Source organism: Eptesicus fuscus, chromosome 9, assembly GCF_027574615.1.
Source record: "Eptesicus fuscus isolate TK198812 chromosome 9, DD_ASM_mEF_20220401, whole genome shotgun sequence".
Classification (NCBI taxonomy): domain Eukaryota; kingdom Metazoa; phylum Chordata; class Mammalia; order Chiroptera; family Vespertilionidae; genus Eptesicus; species Eptesicus fuscus.
In genome coordinates, this window is record NC_072481.1 from 14,407,981 (window position 1) to 14,414,961 (window position 6,981).

Sequence of the window (6,981 nt, forward strand, 5' to 3'; positions counted from 1 at the left end):
GTGAGCTGGGGTGAGCTGGCCAGCTTCCATCCTGGCTGTGGAACTTCCCTAAGCTGTAGAAACAGCACATCCTAAAACGACAGATGCTCAGGAATGTGACCTGCTCCCGTCCCTTCTTTCAACGCCCAGGGACTCCAGAACCTGTTCTGCAGAAGCAAGAACATCCCTAGACAGCGGGGTGTGCTTTGTGGGAGGGGGAGAGCTATGCTGTCTCTGTGGTCGTGGGCCAGCAGTGAGAGAGCGGAAGGGGGTCCCTGGGCGTTCACGGACGGGAAGAGGAAGGAACGAAGCATTGGCAGCCCACCCCAGAGCCTCTTTGGGGAGAAAAGCCTGAGAATCAGACTCACTTTGGAGTCTCCAAGCCTGGGCTGGGTCAGTCAGGGACACTGACTTGGTTGCTGCAGGTTGGGGTCCTAGGTCTTGTCCTTACCCTGCACCTGCCTCCAGGTGACCTTGAATAGGTCTTGCCCCCTCTCTGGGCCTTTGTTTCTCTGCCTGAAAAGGTGGCTTGGCCTAGAACCCCTCTAAAGGCCCTTGGAACTTGAACGGCCTCTGCTTCTATGTCACTTGGGATTGAAAACCTCCCCTGACATCACGGAGTTCCCTTCATGGCTGTTGTCGACGACACAAACTCACTCAGCAGTTACTGACTGCTTATCGTTTCAGCTCTCTCTCAGGGAAAGAATTCTTGAAGCTTATTACATGTTTATAAAACCACTAGAGGCCCAGTGCATGAATTCGTGCACCAGTGGGGTCCCTCAGCCTGGCCTGTGGGATCAGGCCGAAACTGGCTCTCCAACATCCCCTGAGGGGTCCTGGATTGCGAGAGGGTGCAGGCCAGGCCGAGGGACCCCACCGGTGCACAATCGGGGCCAGGGAGAGATGTGGGAGGTTGGCCAGCTGGGGAGGGACCGCAGGGAGCTCCCAGGCATGTCTGGCCTGTCTCACTCAGTCCTGATTGGCCGAACCCCAGCAGCAAGCTAACCTACCAGTCGGAGAGTCTACCCCCTGGTGGTCAGTGCACGTCATAGCGACTGGTTGCCCGGGTCGACTGTCTTCCCCCTGGTGGTTAGTGCACATCATAGAGAGCAGTTGAGCGGCCTTAGCATATCATTAGCATATTACGCTTTGATTGGTTGAACAGCCGACCAGTAGACCAGACACTTAGCATATTAGGCTTTTATTATATAGGATGCTTCATAAAAATATTAAGAAGGTCCTCGTCTCATGCCAGGATTGGGGGAGCCTTTCATAGGGCCCCTGGGAGCCAGGAAGTGGGAAGACAGACCCAGCTTTGACTCCTAGCTCTGCCACTTGCCCACAGTGTGTAGGTCACTTAACCTTTCCCTCTCAGCTTTCTCGTCCACAAAAGGGAAGTAACCGTCCGCACCTCGGGGCTGCTGAGAGGGTTAAACCAGCTGATGTGTCGGAGGGCACTTCCGGCTGAGTCTCCTCTGTCACAACACGAGGACGAGGACCCAAGGACCAAGCGAGGTCCCTGGAAAACTTTGCAAAACCCCAGGCTCCTGGGTGTGGGGGTGGGGACAGTGGGAGGGGCAATGAGGACAGTGATAAATGTTCCCTGAGAAGTTCTAGTCGCCATCGGCGTCTGAGGCCGAATTCCGGGACAGAGGAGTGTGGCACGGCATGCTGTAGTTCAGGCTGGAGGTTGAATAAGGGTTGTTTAGAGGAGGGCGTTCCACGAAGCCTCAGAGATGGGCGTGGGGGTGGGATTCGGAGCCCGGTTGGAATCTGGCTTCCAAGATGATGCATTTAGTGGCCCGAGGCTTGGGGAGGGGGCACGCAGAGCAAAAAAACCCCATGAGACTCACTCTGGAGGGGTTGACCTCCGGAGGGGGCCTCCCACCCCCAGCTGACGGTTTTCCCACCACAAGAGTGCACCCTGAGACACTCCTACCTGGGATCACCACTTCTCCTCCAAACCCACTTAGAGAGGCAGGAAGGGGGGGGGGGGCTTGACAATTAATAAGGAGCTGTCACCTCTGTATCCTGTGGCATCACGTGACAAGAGGTGGGGCTCCCTGGGCTGGAATGGGTCCGGGCGCCAACCAGTATCTCGTGAGTAACTGACTCATGGAACTGACTCACTCATTCAGATAGAGATGTGACTTCCGGCCTGTTCTCCCCCCGCCCCCCTTTTATCATATTGTGCACACAGCAATGAGCTCAAGGAAGAGGGTGGCAAGGAAAACAGAGTTACTGCCCCCTCCCTCACCATCTTCCTCACTGAGCAGCACCGATCCCTCACCTCGGACCAGAAGCCGGACCAGAAGCCGGGCTGAGGAAGAGCAGTCATCCACATGCAACAGGAATTTGAGCTTTGGGATGGGATCATCTCATGCAAGATCTCTGGCCCTCTTATAATTCCAGTCAGTCATATAACAATGCAAGTTAGCCATGGCCCGCTCCTTAGGGACTCCAATTCATAGTCCCTCCCTCCCCCCCTCCCTCCCTCCCTCCCTCCCTCCCTCCCTCCCTCCCTCCCTTCCTCCCTTCCTCCCTTCCTCCCTTCCTTCCTCCCTTCCTTCCCAAGCTTCCACCCGGGCCAGGTGCTGGTGCCAGGAGCAAAACAGTCCCTTCCCTAAAGGAGTTCTCAGGGTGTGACATCCATTACCCAAACCTCCCCTCTCCCAGCTGCCCTGTGCAATCGGCAGCCCTTGCCCCCCTCTCTGTCCAGCAGCTGGCCACCAACAGGCCAAGAGAAGCTCAAAGGTGACCGGGCATCAGAGGGCAGGGGGGAGGAGGCAGGTGGGGATCACGTGAAGAGGAAGTTCTGCTGTTTTCTGGAAAGGACCTACTGCAGGCGCATCCATTCAAGGGGGCGGTGCCCCAACAAGACCGCAGGCTGAGATATGCACGTAATGTGAATTGGCAAGGGTGTGTGGCTGTAAGTAACAGAAGGTCCTGGGAGATGGCTTAAAACCAGGATGCAGGGAAGCCGATGAGGACGGGGCTGCCACTGGGCCTCAGGAATGGGATCAGAACCAGGGCTTATCATCTCATCTCAGCGGCTGGTGTGGCGGCCTCATTCTTGTCTCTTCTGCACACTGGGTTTGCCCGTCTCCCGGAATGGAAAGTGGGGCAGTAGGAGGCGGGGGCCTGTTCCAGGGCCAGCCCAGCTTGGGTCTAGAGCTGCAGCGGCACCAGTAAAAGGTGACAACCTGTAAGACAGTGCCGGGCAGCTACCAGGTGGCCTGACCGAATGGCTGGAGGCCGGGAGGACCTCATTAGCCACCTGCTGGAATGAGTTTGCGTTTGCAAGGCCAGCGCTGAGAATGCTCTGTATCCTTCCACGGACCAGAGTTGCAACAGGGTGAGCTGCGAGGGTGTGGGCACAGCTCCAGTCTCATGGCAGCAGGTGATGTGGGTGTCCCACCCCCTTCCCCATGGCATTCACCTTTCTCGTGCACTCACCTTGATGGATTCCAACTGCAAGTACCTGCAGCTCTTCGGGGGGAGTCTGTAGATAAATTCCCCAGCTCCTGCCCCTGGCAGACAGACCTGCAGGGTGCGACACTGAACTCCCAGCGCCCCTCAGGGGGACTGGGCCCCAGGGGCCTGGGGCAGTGACCTACTGGATTATGCACCAGGACTGGCTGCCCTTCCCCTGTCTGGCTTCCCACCACCCCTAAGGATGCTTTCTGGAATGACAGCAGGGCTTTGTACCCCAAATCCTGGTCTCTGGGTCAGCAGCGGGGGACCCAACCCAAGACCCTTGTAGTCCAAACAGCTAGATGAGGAGCCTTTGAGAAATAAGAGCACACGTTTTTCCATTGTTCTGCCTTTTTTTGCAAAAAATAGAGCTCTTTATTTAAAACAGGATACCAACAAGCATTAAGACATTATTTAAATATGATATAAACATAGAAAATTAGAAATAAATACAAAAATCTAAGAATAACATATAAGCTCAGTACAGGTGACCCTTGAACAACACGAGTTTGAACGGCACGGGTCCATTTACATACAGGTGGTTTTTATCAATAAATACAATTGTGAGTCCACAAAACACAGAATTTGTTCTTGTATTATTATTTATTGCATTACCACAGGAAACCTGCTTTTGCCCACCCCTGTATGCAATCGGCCCTCCATATCCCTGGGTTTTGCATCCACAGATTCGACCAAACATGGATGGAAAACAGTATTTTTGATCCATGGTTGGGAATTCATGGATGCGGAGGGGTGACTATATGCATTGTTCTACACCACTTACTATAAGGGGTTAGAACATGCGTGGATTTTGCTATCCGTGTGTGTGTGGGGGTGTCCTGGAACCAATCCCCCACGGATTCTGAGGTATGACTGAAGTTTTGGGGGGATTCAAAAGTTGTGTGTGAACTTTCAATTGTGCAGGATGGGTCAGCACCCCTCACTCCTTCCAGAGCCAAGGCCGGTGTGGCTCAGTGGTTGAGTGCCAACCTATGAACCAGGAGGTCACAGTTGATTCCTGGTCAGGGCATCTCGATTGCAAGCTCGATTGGTTGCAAGCTCGATCCCCAGGAGGGGGCGTGCAGGAGGCAGCCAATCAATGATTCTCTCTCATCATTGATGCTACTCTCTCCCTCCCTCTTCGTTCCTCTCTGAAATCAATAAAAACATATATTTAAAAAAATGAATTACATGGTCAATACATAATTTTTAAAAAGTCAACTGTGCTCTGAAGAATGCTGCTGCTTGAACCCGAGGCAGCAGGTGTTCGTTCTTTGCCTGCTGGCCCTGAGCGTGGTCCCGGACTGTGTCTGTGAAAGGCTTTGCAAACAGTGACGTGCTGAGCATACACCTGCCAGGTTACTACATTGTTTGTCATGCTCTTTCCTAATGTTTCCCACCGTTTTTAATGATTTAATAAGGAGCTGAAATTTAGAATTACTAAAAAGCTCAGCTTATCTCTGAAATTAAACTTTGGGGGGAAAAAAGCTTAAAACCAAGGCTTAATAATAGAAAGTGATTCCTACACCAGAGTGATCATAGCTCTTCGTTTTTTTTTAAAAAACACACCACACTTCATGAAGTTTTCCTTCACGAAGCGGCTCCACTGGGTTGGAAGAAAGTCAGAATTGATCAGAGATTAAACATGGCGGCGGAGTAAGTGGACCAAACTGGAAATATAACCAAACTACAGAAAAATCAACTGGAGACGAGCTGGAGAAAAACCCTGAGAAGCAAGGATGGAAAGTGGAGACGGCATAGAGACCGCCAGGAGGGGCTGAGGAGCGAGAGGGCTGGCCGGCGCCCACAGACAGCAGCTGAAGTTCCGGGGAGATGTCTCCGCTGTGGGGGTTCCCACTGAGAACGCTGGGGTCTAAACCCCGAGCTGGGCTCCCCGGCCCAGAGAGCCAGAACTGAGAAAGGCGCCCACAGAACATCTGGCTGTGCAGAGCAGCAGGGTTGCCACCTGCCAGCAGAGGCTGGAAATGCAGGCGCCCTCTTAAGACTCGGAGAATAACAATCAGACTGCAGACAGAGGTGGATGTCCGGAGGCTCTGAGTCTTGGCCTGATCTCCTTCGGGCCCGGGGCTAGGAAAGGCAGACCCTGGTGCACATCTCGGTCCTTTCCAAAGGCACCAGCCCCAGCAGAGGGAGCCAGAGGCTGTGGATTGCTGAGAGCGCCCAACAGGGGACTCAGGGCCAGTCACAAACAGCGTCTGACACTGTCCTGCACTAGAGGTTGGGAGCCATAGCAGATCTACCTAATACACAGACACAAACCCAAACAGGCAGCCAAAATGGGGAGACAAAAATCAACCCCCAAATGAAAGAACAAGAGCATTCTCCAGAAGAGCTAAATGAAACGGAGGTAAGAAATTTATCAGCTGCAGAGTTTACAATAATGATGGCGAAGATGCTCAACAGCATGAGAAAAGATATGGTAACTACGAAAAAAGACCAGTGGGAAGTAAAGAATGACAGAGCACTAATAAGGAACACACTGGAAGGAACACACAGCAGGTTAGGGGGAGCTGGGGATCGGATCAGTGGATCAGAAAGAACATCAGCCTTAGTCTGGGCGCTGGCCCTGAGTCCAGCCTCGCCCAGCAACAAGGCTTCAGTTTATTCTTCCCGCCCCGTGCTCAGCGAGGTGGACAACTTCCACCCCACAGAAATGCACACACATGTGCACGCGTGTGTGTATGTGTGTGAGTCCCAGCAGTGAAGGCCTCCTGCCAGCTTCATGCCCCTTGGAAGTCCTTGCTGTGACCTCAGCACTTTGCTGACATGGCCAAGATAACCGGGGTGGGCCAGCGGGCCACAGACCAAAGATCTCACCCTTAGGGACAAACACAGGAAGTCAACATTTCAGCTTCTCCTAACAAGATCTGTTCCCTCTGGGTGAACACACAGCGATGCTCATCCATATAATGATGGGTGTAGGTTAACAAAGTGAACACCACCACTACCAGTAACAACCTGTTTCCAGAAGGTTCTCCATCATAATGAGAAGGAAGATGGGACTTCTTAGAACCACAGCGGTCAACCAAAGTGCTGTCTGCAACAGGGATCGCAGCCCACGAGGCCAACTCCCTGCCAGGTTGCTACCCCACCCCCAACAAATCAGACCCCCCTGGAAGACGGACCATTTGGTTTTTTACTGGGAAGAGGGAGGTCCCCCTTGGCTGGGTTCTGGCTTCTGAGAACTCCATTCCTTGACCAGGAGGTGGAGACAGTGAAGGTGGAAGACATGAGGTAGATGAGAAGTTAGACAAGCTAAGGGGTGAATGCTTCCGGGTGCTCTGAGCCCCAGGGTCACAGGTGGGAGATGCCCAGAGGTCTCCTCAGAGCCTGGGCAGACGGAGAAGCCTACCAGCCACCGAGAAGAGAGAGCAGGCCGTGTCGCACACCTCTCTCTCAGGACCCTCCCCACGCCCCAGGTGGGAGTCGTAGACGAGGAAATCCAGGAGAAGGAGAGCGGCTTACTCAAGGTCACGCAACCAGGAAGTGGAAGAACCGGGTTTTGGA